We start from the raw sequence: 16,499 nt of genomic DNA, 5'->3' as shown, positions 1-16,499 counted from the left end.
CCAATTGAGCCACACAGGTGCCTCACAAGTGCCCTGCTTAATACCCATCACCCGTCTAGCCCATTTCCCACACACCTTCCTCCATCAACCTTCAGTTTGTTCTCTATTATTAAGAGCCTTTTATAGGCTGTTTCCCTTTCTTCTCTTTTGCTCTACTTGCCATATGTCATCTGTTTTCTTTCTTAATTCCACATATGAGTGAGATCATATGATATTTGTCTTTCTCTGATTAACTTATTTAGCTTAGCATAATTCATTATAGCTCCATCCATGGTGTTGCAAATGGCAAGATTTCAGATTTTTAATGGCTCAGTGACATTCCACTATGTGTGTGTGTGTGTGTGTGTCTTATTTATCCATTCATGATGGACAGTTGAGTTTTCTCCATAGTTTGGCTATTGATAATTCTGCTATAAACATTGGGATGCATGCACCCCTCCAAATCTGTATTTTTGTGTCCTTTGGATAATACCTAATGGTGTAATTTCTGGATCATAGGATAGTTATATTTTTAGTTTTTGAGGAAGTTCCATACTCTTCTCCAGAGTAGCTGCACCAACTTGCATGCCCACCAGCAGTGCAAGTGGGTTCCCTTTCTCCCCATCCTTGCCAACATCTGTTGTTTCTTGTGTTGTTAATTTTAGCCATCCTGTCAGGTGTGAGGTGGTATCTCATGATGGTTTAGATTTGTATTTCTCTGATGATGAGTGATGTTGAGGACCTTTTCATGTGTCTGTTAGCTATCTTTGGAAAAGTGCCTATCCATGTCTTCTGCACATTTATTAACTAGGTTGCTTGTTTTGGGGATGTTGAGTTTGATACGTTTTTTATAGATTTTGGATACTAACCCTTTATCAGATATGTCATTTGCAAAAATCTCCCATTCCATCAGTTTTGCTGATTGTTTCCTTTGCTGTGCAGAAATTTCTTATATTGGTGAGGTCCCAATAGTTCATGTTTGCTTTTATTTTCTTTGCCTTTAGTGGAGATGTGTTTAATAGAAGTTTCTCTGGCCAAGGTCAAAGAGGTTGCTGCCAGTGTTCTCTAAGATTTTGAGGATTTCTTGTCTCACATTTGAGTCTTTCAACTATTTCGAATTTGTTTTTGTGTATGTTGTAAGTTAGTCCTGTTTCATTCCTCTGTATGTCACCATCCAGTTTCCCCAACACCATTTGTTGAAGAGATTGTCTTTTTTCCATTGGATATTGTTTCCTGCTTTGTCAAAGATGAGTTGGCCCTATAGTTGTGGGTCCATTTCCAAACTTTCTATTCTGTTCCATTGACTATGTATCTATTCTGTGCCAATACCATACTCTCTTGATGACTACATCTTTGTAATATAGCTTGGAATCCGGAACTGAGATTCTTCCAGTTTTGTTTTTCTTTTTCAGGATAGCTTTGGCTATTCAGAGTCTTTTGCGATTCCACACAAATTTTTGGGTGGTTTGATCCAGCTCTGCAAAGAATGCTAGTGGTATTTTGATGCTAGGGATTGCATTAAATGTGTAGATTGCTTTGAATGGTATGGACATTTTAACAATGGTTTTTCTTTCAGTCCATGAGCATGGAATTCTTTTCCATTTCTTCTTCTTTTTTTAATGTTTATTTTTGAGAGAGAGAAAGAGAGGAGGCGCGCGCACATGCATGAGTGGGGGAGGGGCAGAGAGAGGGAATTACAGAATTCCACGCAGGTTCCAGACTCTGAGCTGTCAGCACATGTCTGACTCTGCATGTTGATTTTATATTCTGTGACTTGGCTGAATTCATGTATAAGTTCTAGCAATTTTTTGGTGAAGTCTTTCAGATTTTCTACATAGACTATTGTATCATTTGCAAATAGTAAATGTTTGTCTTTTTCCTCATTGATTTGTATCCCTTTATTTCTTTTTGTTGTCTGATTGCTGGAACTAAGACTTGCAGTACTATGTTAATGTTAATAGTAATGATGAGAGTGGGCATCCTTGTCTTGTTCCTGACCATACGGGAAAGGCTCTGAGTTTTCCCCATTAAGGATGATGTTAGCTGTGGGTCTTTCATTATATGGCCTTTATGATATTGAAGTTTGTTTCATCTATCCCTACTTTGTTGAGGGTTTTTTTTTTTTTAATCAAGAATGGGTGTGGTATTTTGTCAAGTGCTTTTTCTGCATATATTGACAATATCATATGGTTCTTATCCTTTCTTTTATTAACGTGGTATACCATGTTGATTGCTTTGCAAATATTGAATAGGTCTGCAGTCCAGGAATAAATCCCACTTGATTATCATGAATAATTCTTTTAATATATTGTTGAATTTGTTTTGCTAATATCTTTTGAGATTTTCTGCATCCAGGTTCATCAGGGATATTATCCTGAAACTATCTTTTTTAGCGGGGTCTTTGTATGGTTTTGGAAAAAAGGTAATGCTGGCTTCCCATGATATTTAAAAAAAAATGAAACGGGTTTAGTATCTTGGCATCTATTCTGGTTATATCTTTTCCTCTAAGAATGTCACTCTTTTTCTTCATGTGATGACATCTTGGTACTTAGTAAAGCTTAGATATTTTCAAGTTGATTGGGGACAAAATCCACACTTCAGATGTTGAACTTAAGTGCTAGCTTGTTTACTGTGCTTTGATCCAACACCATTGTGATCACTGAGCATGAGTCAACTAATATATGGCTGATCCATTGTCTTCATTTGTGTGTGTGTGTGTGTGTGTGTGTGTGTGTGTGTGTGTAGGCACTAAAGACCATGCACTTTGCCATTATCTGTGAGCATATCTTGATGTTCTTACCTTGTCTGCAGCTTGTTTCTTCTTCACTCTTTTCTCACCACTTCACCTTTTTTTTTAAAATAGCAAAACATTTTTTTAATGTTTATTTATTTTGAGAGAGACAGACAGACATAGAGACAAACACAAGACAGAGAGATAGAAGGAGACACAGAATCTGAAGCAGACTCCAAGCTTTGAGCTGTCAGCACAGAGCCCACTCCAGGGTTTCAACTTACCGACCACAAAATCATGGCCCAAGCTGAAGTCGGATGCTTAACCAACTGACTGAGCCACCCAGACACTCCAGGCCTTCAACTTTTTATACACACACTCTGCTAGAAATTTTGTTTAAGTGGTGGTTGAAAAGCTACCAGGATTAAAGGAGATACGTAATTCAGGGAAAGACATAAGCATATACAAAGAAAATACTTTGGCAACCTGAATATATTACTAAAGTAATTCTGACAATAAAAACATTCAAAATGTATTTTAAACATCTAACATACTCAACCATATTTAACCTAATTCACTTATTATATTAAAGACCACAAATAATTATAGATTTTCTTGGTAAAGGAATCTGAAAAAGTTAAGTCTAACAAATTTATTTCATTATCTTATATTAAGTATAATGAGTAAAGGAGATATTCATTTTGGGTATATATCCACAGAGGAAATTGTATTAGAAAGAAAAAACTTTAGTGTATCCCAAGAAACATTTACTCATTTCCTGTATTAATGAAAGTCTACTCCATATGCATACACTCATAGTTACACATACACAAAGTAAATTATAAGCACTAACTTTATCCTTTTAATTCAACAGTTTGTAATCCAAGTATGATAACATTTTTACCTCTATTAAAAACATACCGACCCTTCAAATAAATCTTTATGTTGAAAATCACTGACACATTTTAAATTAATAACTGTGATAAAGTTCATTTTATGGGCATATGCAATACATTTGACTTTCTAAAACATAATGTATTGAGTGGGAAAAAAGGTAATCTAAACAGGCCTATGAACTGTTTCTTGAGGCCAAAGCTATCATTTTAAGGCACTGTTTCATATACAAATGCCCTAGATATCTGAAAGAAGTATATAAACATAAGATTTTTATGGCATTAAGAAAGAGAATCTCTGGGGATGAGCACTGGGTGTTATATGGAGACCAACTTGACAATAAACTATATTAAAAAACGAAAGAGAATTTCAGTATTAGAATAAAGAAACAATATTCACAAGAGTGAATTTTTGCAACAAGGAAAACTATGCTAATTGGTAACACTTGTTATAGTATATAAATGTTAGCCCTTTGAGTTATGAATTTCTATCTGAATCAATAGGTCTGAATCTTTGAAATTTACTACTGCGATTCTTGCTTTTTTATATTCATATTCAAGTCAATACAGATTAAATGGGCCCATAAATCTTAATGTTACTTCTAAAGTAAGGTGTTTATTCTCCCTACCACCACCACCTACCCTCTCATCCTCAGAATAAACATAGCCTGAGTTTCTTTATTCCTTCAATAGAGTCAAGTGAGGTAAGTAAATGGATTAAATTATAAAAGACAGTTATGGAGCACTAATATTCAGAGAGAACAGTGGGTATGAACATCATGTAGCTACCCAACAGATAAAAAGAATCTTGGTAAAGTGGACGCCAGCTGTGTTATTCCAGATGCCCATTTTTACTTAATAACCATTAGAACAGGCAACAAAGCAATTAGTGGATCTATGAAATGAAAGAAAAAGCTGTCAGGCTGATCAACTTTTAAATGTCTAAATTTGTAAAATGATATAAGCAAAAACATGATAAAAGGCAGTTTCTCAATTAATGTTAACCTTTTCCAAACATTTTGCAACACTGACTTGTCCCAACCATAATTTTTAATAAAATATAACCACATGAAATCAAAGTATCTTAAAGGCTATGAATGACACCTACCTCACTCACCTAAATCCTTCTGAATCAGGAATTCTATGTACAATGAAATAGCCATGTAACAATTTAGCCTCTTATTGGATAACAAAGAACTCAAACTCACTACTTAAAAAAATTCATTATTTGGCAGCATTGGTCTTTAATAAATTATTGTTATTAGTGACTTGAAGTGTTCACTCTATAAAATTTTAAACTCCACAAAATTTTAAATTGCCTTTGAAGCAAAGTGAAAATCATGTTTATTTTCGTAAGCCAGAGTTTCAGCTATTTATTACAAGTGTGTGTTGGGGGAGGTGACATCAGGGATTTTCTTTTTCAACTGTTTCTTAATATCAATATTCCCAATACTTTTAAGAATTCCTTTTATAAAATAACTATCATAGAAATCATGTTTATTCATATACCTCTATCTATTATTTATTTCTATAACATGAAGCTAATTTATTATGATTATTTACATGGATAATTCCCTTTACTCTTGTCCATAATATTTAATAATTAAGACTGGAGTAAAGGACATGATCAACATCTTACCATGATTGGAAATATTCATATTAAGAGTTTACTTTTGACCTAACTTATTAAAGAACAGCTAGTAGTAAATGACAAAACTAGTAGGATATAGATTTCCTATCTTGAACAAGTTTTGTCTCATTAAGTCATAACTATTTTAAGAGTTGATGAATATCTAATTGATAGAAAGAATTAGATGACATAAAGAAGGATAAATTATTGTTACACAACTTGGATTTTTTTTCTAATTTTAGTTTTGGATTTTAAACTTGCTTGATAGGTAGGTAGGTAGAGAGATAGCTAGATAATAGATATACAGAGAGATTATATATTGGCATAATTTAATTTAAGGCTGGAAATAAATGAGCAATGTATTGAATCAATAGATAAGATTGAGTGCTCTGTTGCATTTTGTCCTACCATGAATCAGAGGGTATGCATTCCTTTTATGCAATAAGAGAGTGATAGAAAATTATCTATGTAGATATAGATATATAGACATATAAGTACATCTATAAAACATTAGTCTATTTATGCATGCACATCGATCACTGTGCTTACAAAGTATCGTAAAGAGGAAATAATCTATGAGAAATACTCAAAACCTAGAAAGAGGATGAGCTTACCAGGACCAGAGAACACCAGATCTTAACACTTTTAGGAGTATATAATTATGTGTGGTGGGAGTACTTTTAAGTATTCTTCAAGCACATACTCAAAAGATGAGATAAACCTGGGGAGGTCCTTCATATAATTATCAGAATGACTCATTATGAACTTGCAATAATAAAACTAGATGATTTGGCCCATTCCTCTTCTCTTTACATCACTTGTCCTCAGCTAAAGAAAGTAGCCATATTTGCATCTTCTCTCCATTTGCCCACACACCTCCTTTCAAGAGTGGGGTTTGAGAGTAAATGAGATAGGGCAAGTACTCCAATAATGTGTAATGTCTAGGAGGATTGGGGAGCCTGGAAACTTAGAAGTCACCTGCACTCCAGAAAAAGCTACATAACCCATCCTACCCTACTTCAATGGAGGTATCTCTGGAGTCAATATATGTAGCTGATTTTCAGAGAGACAAACAGAGATTCTCACACCAATGATACATCATTTGACAACTGAGCAGACGATCAGACATCACATCACCAAACATTTCAGAAAAATCAAAAACACCTAAAAGACAATCACAACCAAAGAACAAACCTTTAAGGAAACAAGGTAATAAAAAAGAGTAGTAAATAAAGAAAATTAATGTCTAAATGTCTTATAAAATATGGATCTTAGGAATTTAAAATATGAACATCAATATCTAAAACTTACTACGGAATGAATCTAACTCAAGTCCCAATTAGAACCAAAAAATCCTAGCATATGAGTTGACTTGAGTACTCATTAAATATGTGATGATATTATGGAGTTATTGTGGTTTTTTTGCTTGATAAGGGTATTCAAATTATTCTTTTTTATTGAAGTATAATTGACAGATAATATTATACTAGTTTCAAGTGCACAATGTAATGATTTGATATTTGTATAGATTGTGAAATGATCACCATAAGTCTAGTTAACACTCATCACCACACGTAATTTTTTTCTTGTGATGAGAATTTTAAGATTTTTTTCTCTTTGCAGCTTTCAAATATGTGGCATAATATTATTAACATAGTTGCTATGCTCTACAGTACATCTCCAGAGGGTATTTATTTTATAACTGGAATTTTGTATCTCTTGACTCTCTTCACTNAAACCACCAAACTCTTACTCTGTGTATCTATGAGCTTGTGGTTTTTTTTTTTAGATTTAGATTCCATGTAAATGAGATCTTTAGATGTGTATTGATAGATATTTGCACATGAAATAATAAAACGTGTGGGATTTGCTTCAAAATAATCCACAGGAGAGCAGGTGGATATTGTAAATGGAAGTAAATGTGAAAAAAGATCCATGAATGGATAATGAATTCAGGTGAGGGTACATGAGAGCTTATTATACCACTCTTTTTATTTTTGCATATGATTTCAATTGGCAAGAAAGCAGAGGATACAAAGGTAGGGAACAATTTAATGAGCTAGATAGTTTAAAAAAATTAAGGTAATTTGGCAGTGTGTGCTCTAAAAGTTTAGCTGTGAATGAAACACCCATAATTTGCAACTTTGTCTAATTGATGTTCTAAGAGGGTATAAAATACATGTGGAAAAATTACAACATTAAGCTGAAGAAAAACTTACGTCTTTAGAACACACCATTGAATTAAAGTGAAATGACTACAAAAACTAGCAAACAAACAACAACAAAAACAAAGACAGAAAGTCCAATTTGATACATGGCTCAAGAATTTAAGAACACAGAAGATAAATAAGAAATTCAAAAATATTGTAAATGAAATGAAATAGCTTTATCAGACATGCAAACAAAAATATATACGTGCCTATAAATAAATATATAAACCTGTTTTATTAGCAACCACAATGCATGCTGAAGGCAGAGTAACAAGAACCTAAGGGAACTCATTTTAAAGCTAGACCACCATTAGCATAGGAAGGTAGATGGCAGCAATATAATTTCAGCCCAATAATGGTAGGGAAAAAAACTGAATGGGAGGCAAAGCTTGGGGAAAGGAAGATTCTGGGAGGAGGGTGGGGGGAATAAAAGACAACAGTAACAACAACAACAACAAAAACAAGGAGACAGTGTTGCCGAGATTTTCTATGGCTAGGGACAACAGTTAATTGAGTCATCCATTTAATTATTTTTCTACCCCATTTATTGTTGCTCTAACATGCCAAACACATGCCTTGGAGCCTTTGCGCTTGCCTTCCTTCTGCCCTGATGACTATTGCCCTGGTAACTGCCAGACTCCCTCCTTCCCTCCCACCTCTTTATTCAGGCCTCTTCTTAAATGGCTTTTGATGAGAGAGACTTTCTCTAACCATGTTATATAAAATAATTGTTGCTGCTCCCCCAGAATTCTCTAGTCCTTCACTTGCTTCATTTTTTCTACATAATAATTAAATCCCCATGACATTGTTTACTTATTTATTTGCTTGTTTGTCTTTTCCCACTAGGATGTAAGCTCCACTAAGGCATCTAGAACAGGGTTTGACACTAGTATGAAACAGAAAACAGTATAAATTATTCAATGTCTTGGAAAGGATTGAGCTGAGACCCCCTACCAACACTTCTTTGGGAAATGATGGTTACTTGCTAATGTACAAAAGCAGAAAATTATACAGGAAAAATATGTTATTTATATCTTCTTTAGGTGCTAAGGAAAGAATAAGAACAGAAGTGATATATGAAATTCAACAACAAATGCTTTTGACTGGATTTAACATTATGTCTCTAGATATATTTCTTACAAACCAAATTAATGAAATAAATTCAATTCTGCTTGTATTTTATCAAAGAAAATCTTATTTTCGAAATGCCTACCTCTTGTCTTTAGTATACTCAGATGACATTTCAGCAATCTGAGTGCAAACTGCAAATAACTGAAATTATATATTCTTTAAATATTGTGATCTTAAATAAATGCAGGAATTCAACGAAGTGGGATCCTTAGTTACAACCTCAGGCACTGAGTTAAATATTTATTATGAGAAGGATTTTCTATGTGCTAATAACTTCTTTCTCCCTAGGCTTCTCTTTTTGATATGTATTCCCCATTATTTAGTGATGAATTTTTATTGGTTTAACATAATATATTCGGAATCTCTTCTGGTACCCAAATGATTGCCATTTGTGTCCCTCAGATGGACTACAGGGCTATTACCTGTCAGTGGCAACTTCAGACTCCCTGAGTATAGGAGAGTGACATTATTTGAGCCTTCACCATCTGGTCACTGACTTCATGGAGTGATCCTTTGTGCAGGTCACATAAAGTGAATATGGGGTACTTCAACATTAAAAATCAGTAATGCTTTCAATTTTTTTAATGTTTGTTTAGTTTTGAGGATGAGAGAGAAAGCCTGAGTGTGAGATGAGTTTGGGAGGGGAAGAGAGAGAGGGGGACACAGGATCCAAAGCAGGCTCTAGAGTCTGGGCTGTTAGCACGGAGCCCCATGTGGGGCTCAGACTCTCGGACCACGAGATCATGACCTGAGCCAAAGTCGGACACTTAACTACTGAGCCATCCAGGTGCCCCCCAAATCACTAATATTTTCAATAGTAAATGAAACTTTGAACATTCTTCATAATCACTCTCAAGATTCACTCTGATATCTATGTAGAATGACAAAATTTTGCTAACATAAATCTTGTCATACTTCATCATTAATCAATATAATAACCTGCTCTTAAAGACCTATTTTTAAGTGCATGATTATTTTTAAAGTCACCTACAAAATATCCAATTTTCCCTTACAACTCATGGATATCAATGTTGATATTCAAATAACAGTCTTATTTTCCATCTATAATATCTGATTTTCATAATTTATTAAGAGTTTCATACTCTATATATTAAATACTAGTGCATTTATTTGAACTATCTCAACTTAGATAAAGTATATAGAAAGACCGATATTAATATTTGTTGAATATCTTCTATATTCTGTACCCTATGATAAAATATATAATTTAATTTATTTTCCCCAAAATCATTTTATAGATTAGGATACTGAGTCTCTCAGAGGTTTTGAAACTGTGTCAAGTTGAATAGTTAATACGTGCCAGTTCTGGAATTCAAATCCAGGTCTGGTTGCCCCAAGAGTAAGCTCCATCTGTGTCATTTCACTTTGGATAGATTTTGATCATGCTCCTCTCATATAGTCAAGATTGAAGATCCATCAACATATCTCTCCTCCTGAGTCTTTTTCTTGATTCCTTTGTTATCTCAGTTTCTACTTTCTGGAATTTCTCCAATCTGATTCTTGTATACATACTCTTTTCAAAGAATACCAGGGATGCCTGGGTAGTTCGGTAGATTAAGAGTCTGATTCTTGATTTTGGATCAGGTCATGATCTCATAGTTCATGGGATCCAGCCCTACATCAGGCTCTGTGCTGATATTGCAGAACCTTCTTGGGATTCTTACTCTCCCTTTTTCTCTGACCTACCCCTATTCACTCACTCTCTCTCTCTCACAAAATAAAAACACTAAAATTTTTTTAAAGAACCCAAATTGTCGATATCACAGTTTTATAAAAATGTGCAGGTATTTTTTCTTTATATACATTAAAAGAAATGCCATTTTTGAGTTATGGAGAGTTTCTATTTCATTATGAACCTTTTTTTTTCTGAGCTAATATTGATGTAGATTCTAAGAAGGAAAGTAGAATATAAACCTTATTTAATGTTTATTAGGTTAATTTTCAGGAATTCTTGGGTATTTACAATCATGTTTTATTCAGAACCATGTAACTTTCTGAAGTTAAATCATAGGATAGATGGATTATTTATTCTTAATGTTAGAAAAACTGTAAGCTGCATTCAGGAAGTGCAAACTGTAGGTTAAACACAGAATACTTGGTGAGCAGAAGGCAATTGAGTTAATCCTCAAAGCAATTGATGCTAGACCAGTGGAAGAGTAAAATTTTAGAGATGACCCAGTACAATTACTGGGATACATGTCTACTGACCTATATTGATGACATAAGTTTAAAATCTACAGTTTTATTGGGATACGGTATCATTGGTTATGATATTTTACCTCAATATTTTCAGGAAGGGATCAGTATGGTATAGTACTTTCAAAAGATCTGTGTCTGAATTGTGAAAATGCTAGAGACTAATAAAAATTTTGTACAGATTACATCATTGTTTTAGCCTTTACGTTAAAATCTAGAAATAGTACCAACTACCTCTCCTATCTTCCAAAATTACTTCTCCCCACAATATCCTTTCAGTTCATTCAATATGCCAAGTGGTCTCCTCACCCTGGCATTTACATCTAATGTTTCTTTTTTTTCTTGTTTTCTCCATGGTATGTTTTTCTTTGCCCATCAGATCTCTACAGCTACAAAATGTCCAATTTACTATCCTTTATTATCAGAGTTTAGAGCCCTATTTTCTTCTTGAGAATCAACACAATATATAAAGTGAGATAACATGTTAAAGTTATTTAAAAATACAAAACCCAGCACTGTAATTTGTCATTTTAACTCTGATAAAATTCCTAAATAAAATAAGATGGCTCTAATATATGAGAGCAAGTTTGAAACTGCCTGGTTTCTTATTTCTAAAACTTATTACTGAATGATCTTTGTCTACATTATTAAGTCTTTCTGTTGGTGAAGAAGATATACCTCAAGGATCGCTCTTTATTAAACATTATCTCCCTGTTTAAAACCCTTCACTAATCTTTCACCTTAGGTACAATTAAAGTTGAAACTCTATACCGTGAAATTTGCCATCTCTTGCCCTCTCTTCCCCACCCACTCACTAACGGTCGCCTTTCTGTTCCTTCAGTATCCCATGCTTTTTGCAACTTTAGTGGCTTTCAGCAGTCATTTTCTCTCTGGTTTGCTGTTCTTCCTGCATTTATGCTGTTTTCTTCTGTTTTGTATTCACTCTCTTCATCCATGTGCAATGTATATATGTTCTATTGTTTGGACGGGTTCTAATGCCAGGTTTGTGGGGGAGCACTTCTCTAATAAGAATTCCATATAAAGAACTGTCTGTGCAATGCCGTTTGTGATATCACCACATTTATCACTTCATAACACTTGAAGTGTTTAGTTTGAGTTTTGATTCATTTAGTTGTTGATAGTTTTTGTCCACAAATAAAGTATGAGCTCTGTGTGGACAGTGAGAACCCCCATTCACAGGGTACATTACAGACACATAACAAGTGCTCAATAATAATTTGTTTCATGATTGAATAGATTCCAACAATTTTGTAACACTAAGTCAAATATTTAATCATTTTTACCCAACAGTCTAACTCATTATTAGAAATTTAGTTATTTCAATACTGGACAGTCTTGATCTAACACACATTACTTCTTAAATTGCTTGTTTCACTGAAGATGTAAATAGGTCTCTTTTATTGGCAAGTTCATTTTTGTTTAAATTGTAATTCTCCTCGACTTTTCTGACATCATTGAACTATTTACTACCTACATTTTGAAATTCCCTTCTCCTTTGTCTTCTGTTCAAATACCCTATTGAAAGCATACATATTAGAATTTGCATGTGTCAGTGACACCTCCTAAAATGTCATACTGTCAGTGGCACTAATAAAATAACAGTTTAAAAATTGTAACTGTCTGGAGTTCAATAATTCTGTAAATTGACTCCATTTACAGTATCAAAAATATGTCTTAATATCTAATAAATGTTATTTACCACATAAGCTGACCTACTTTCTGCCAAAAGGAAATAAACATTAAACTATTTGTTTTCATTTTGCTGTCATTGACAATATTATTCTGTATGACTTGAGTCTCTTTCACACCCTGTGTGTGTTCATGCATGTATATAGGTATATTATCACACATATGTATGTGTGCACTGTGTGTTTGAATAAGAAATGATTAATTCACACTGCAGTCAACTGTTTTCTTCTATAGCTTTATTAGAAAACACTATCCACCACAAAGGAAAAGAAGCTTTAAAAGGGGTTAGTGAAACACAATCTAATGTGAAGGAAGTAGGCAACTTTAGGAGTTATGTTGCATATGAAAATTAAAATTTTACAACTCTCTATAACCTATAAAATTCTTTCTTGTTAACCAAAGAAATAGACTCAGACATGGCTTATTAGGAGTCTAGATAATTATGTGATTGCTAACTCGGCCTCTTGATGCCTCATTTTGCATGTTTGGAAAACAGACAAGTGAACTAATTGTGAAAACATAGCTGCAACAGCTGTATGTACATTATAAGAATTTGAAAATTGTTTAAAGCATCTTACGTTGAAGGATAATCATAATTTAAAATCTTTCTTTTTGTGTGTGTTTTCTACTAAGATAAGTCCTTATACCCTTCACTGCATAGGGCTAAGTACACAGCCAATTCTCAATACTAATTGATTGATTGAAATATCCTGTGGTTTCAAATAGTCTGCATGGCTAGACATTTTTGTGAGTGTCAGAAATCCATAGTCTGGATTTTCAGCGCTTATACAGAAGTATAGATTTGTAGCAGTAGATCAGAAATAATGAATGAGTCTTTCTGGTAAGCTTGTTCTATTGGCTGTGTCAGTCTTAGACTCCTCAGGCAAGAATCTAGAAAGCGGAAATTTGAAGTCTATCCTGTAATGTAAATTGTTCTAGTAGTCCATTCTATTCATTCAAACAAATTTAGTAAGCAAAGGAATGTTTGTTTATTGACAACAAAGCAAATTAAGTTTTTAAAACATTTTATGATGAAATATAATTAACATTCTTATGCAAAACCAGCACTTGGACTAGCATAGTTCACATAGTATCTTCATTTGACTGAAATTTTACCACAAACAAAAACACAGTGATGTTTCATAACACAGTATATATGGTGGTTAACATATGTAAATTTGATGTCCACAGTTCAATAAATATTAAAGGACAAATTTCATAACTGGCAAAATCGTTTCTAATTTCCGTAATAAATTTATTGTTTCACTCACATTATCAGGAATTTACTTAGTGCACCAGGATTTCTCTTAATTCCTCACAGTTCAATGCCAGTGCTAGTTTTTGTAATCTCTAAATTACTTTATTTATTCAGTATCTTTCCCACTTGTATGAGAAAGTAAAATTACTTATGTGATTTGTCAACTGAAGCAAGTATTTTTAATATATTTCTCCTACTTGAAATGATTTTAAATATATACAGATATTTATGAATACTGGCTATTCCTACAATAAAATTATACGAAAGATCAATTGTCAATTTTGTTATTTACTTGCAAAGCCACTAGGTCACCAGATGAGCAATGCTGTGATTAATCAAGAAACATATTTTGAATACTCAAATGTATCGTTAGTTGTATTTTTTATAAAATGCTTGTGAACTATTAAAAGCTTTATTTCAAAAACTCTGTATACCTCAAGATGAAGGTTAAATATGCAAATAATTTCAAAATAAATCATTTCATCTTCACCGCTTTGAACAAGTCTTGGCACATAAAAGGTACTCAGAAAAAAAAGAATCTGTATGTATGTATGTATGTATCTATCTATCTATCTATCTATCTACATAGATTTGTTTGAATAAATGAAGAGATAGATGGACAATGCATGGATAGAATTTATATGTGTATATATGGACTTTTATTTGAAATATAACTAAAGTTTATGAATTTAGATGTGAAGGCTTTTAAAATAAATTTTAAATGCAACAGAAAATATTTCTAAATATATTGTGCATTTCATTGCCTCTTTCTGAAGGTATGTATGCAAAATATATGCCAGGTTTTTTTAGTGTTAGAGTCCTTTGTAATAAAAATGCGAGTACTGAACTATTCTAGAAACCACTGTTTTGTAATTCTCTTTGCTTTTACACTAAATAACAACAGACATAGTTTTTTAGTACTTTTGTTTAAATATTTATTTTTTGCTCTCTTCTTCACTATAGTGTCACCCACCACTCCCAAATTGGCCATTATTATTAATTCAAAAAGTTTTATTTTTGAATAAAATATTTTGAATAAATACGTGTTTATTCATTTCCCATGCCATAATAACCACTGTGTTAGGCACTATGAACTCCATGTTAAATAAAACATTATTTTATGTCCTTTAGAATCATCCTAGCCTAGTCAGTACCTAGTAAGGTAATGTCCATTTCTCCAAAGATTACTGCTTCAAAGAAAGCACTATTTTTGTTTTCAAGTCTAGATACACACACACACACACACACTAATACACACTACCATAATATTAGAATGTTCACTTTTGAGAATGCTAAAATTTTCTCTTCATTAGAGCAGAGTAAATTCATAGGTAGTTACCAGTCTCTGAACTTTGAATCACAGAATTCATGAAAGGATATTGAGAAGACCAACCCATGAGTGTATCTTTTTAAAAAATTCATTTGGTACATGATAGGAGAGAAAGTATAGCTATGAGAAATTGTCTAAGATAGATAATAAAAAGGAAATATCTAAGGCAAGTGGTTTTAAATTTATTTTTCTTATACTAAGTGTCTTTTATAATACCTAATAAGATTTTTATAAGGATTAAATGAAATAGCTGGCTGGCATGTAGGGGATGTCACAAAATTATAGCCCTTGTCTTAGTTTCCCAGATCATTATTTAAAAAGAAAATAATAATAACAGTAAAAATTCTTTATCTATCTATATCTATGTATCTATATCTTTATCATCTAACTTTGGAGAAAATATTCCATATTTAATCTGAGAGTCTATGTAGTATTAATAGATTTAAAGAATCTAGTATAATCTGTAGATTCATCTGTTATTTTCCCACTCTGATCTTCATTTATAATTTTCTTCTAGAATTATACACTAAAACTTAAGTAGACTACAATCTCAGGAACTCTCTGTAGTATTACGATCTTCAGATTTATCTATCCTAATATTTTTCAGACTGTATTCAGTACATGCCACATTTCCTGTTTTCCAAAAATAGTGACAATTTCCATCTTTCATGATGATTAACAACTAGAGAACTAGAGAGGTATGGGAAGAGAGGTCACTGTACTTGGAGAAGACAGAGTCTAGGGCAAGGGGTCCCTTGGTTAGCTTTTCCCAAGACTGACAAATAATATTCTTTTGGACTGGGGATGGAAAGGCAATTAGGTAATAAGAATCATGAAAACATATTAACTACTTCCATTTTTTATATTCAAATTAGAAAATAGAGGTCTATTTAATTATAGTAACAGTGTTCAAACGGAATTTGATTTGTTAGAATAAACCTGTTGAACATCTTTGAATATATAATTTTCTTGAAATAAAAATCACAATACCATTTCTAGAACAGTGTGTATACAATGTTATCAGCTGTTATAAATTCACACATTACTTACACATGAACATCTGGAAAAAAGAGCATTTGTGAACTATCTGTAATTTATGTTATCTCTGTAATCAGAATTATTATTAGGGCAAATGGGCTCCTAGCTTCCTCAGCCATGCTTCTAGTACCATAAATTTTAAAAAGATCTGGTAACAGTGCAGATGAAGGCAGATATAAAAGTTTGTCAGATGCATCTGGAGATGGAAAGAAAGATGCAAGTGTAGAAATGTGATATGTGTCCAAGTGAGACATGAGACAGTAAAATATTATCCACAAAGTTCAGTGTAGTTTGGCTTAAAAGAAGAGGGTATTTTCAGGACTTCTAAGCAGAAAAGAATGCAACAATGTTGAAACTAGTATTTTTAATTTC

This window comes from Crocuta crocuta, unplaced genomic scaffold, assembly GCF_008692635.1.
Source record: "Crocuta crocuta isolate KB4526 unplaced genomic scaffold, BGI_CrCroc_1.0 scaffold115, whole genome shotgun sequence".
Classification (NCBI taxonomy): domain Eukaryota; kingdom Metazoa; phylum Chordata; class Mammalia; order Carnivora; family Hyaenidae; genus Crocuta; species Crocuta crocuta.
The sequence above is the reverse complement of the archived record's forward strand: the minus strand, read 5'-3'. Positions refer to the sequence as shown.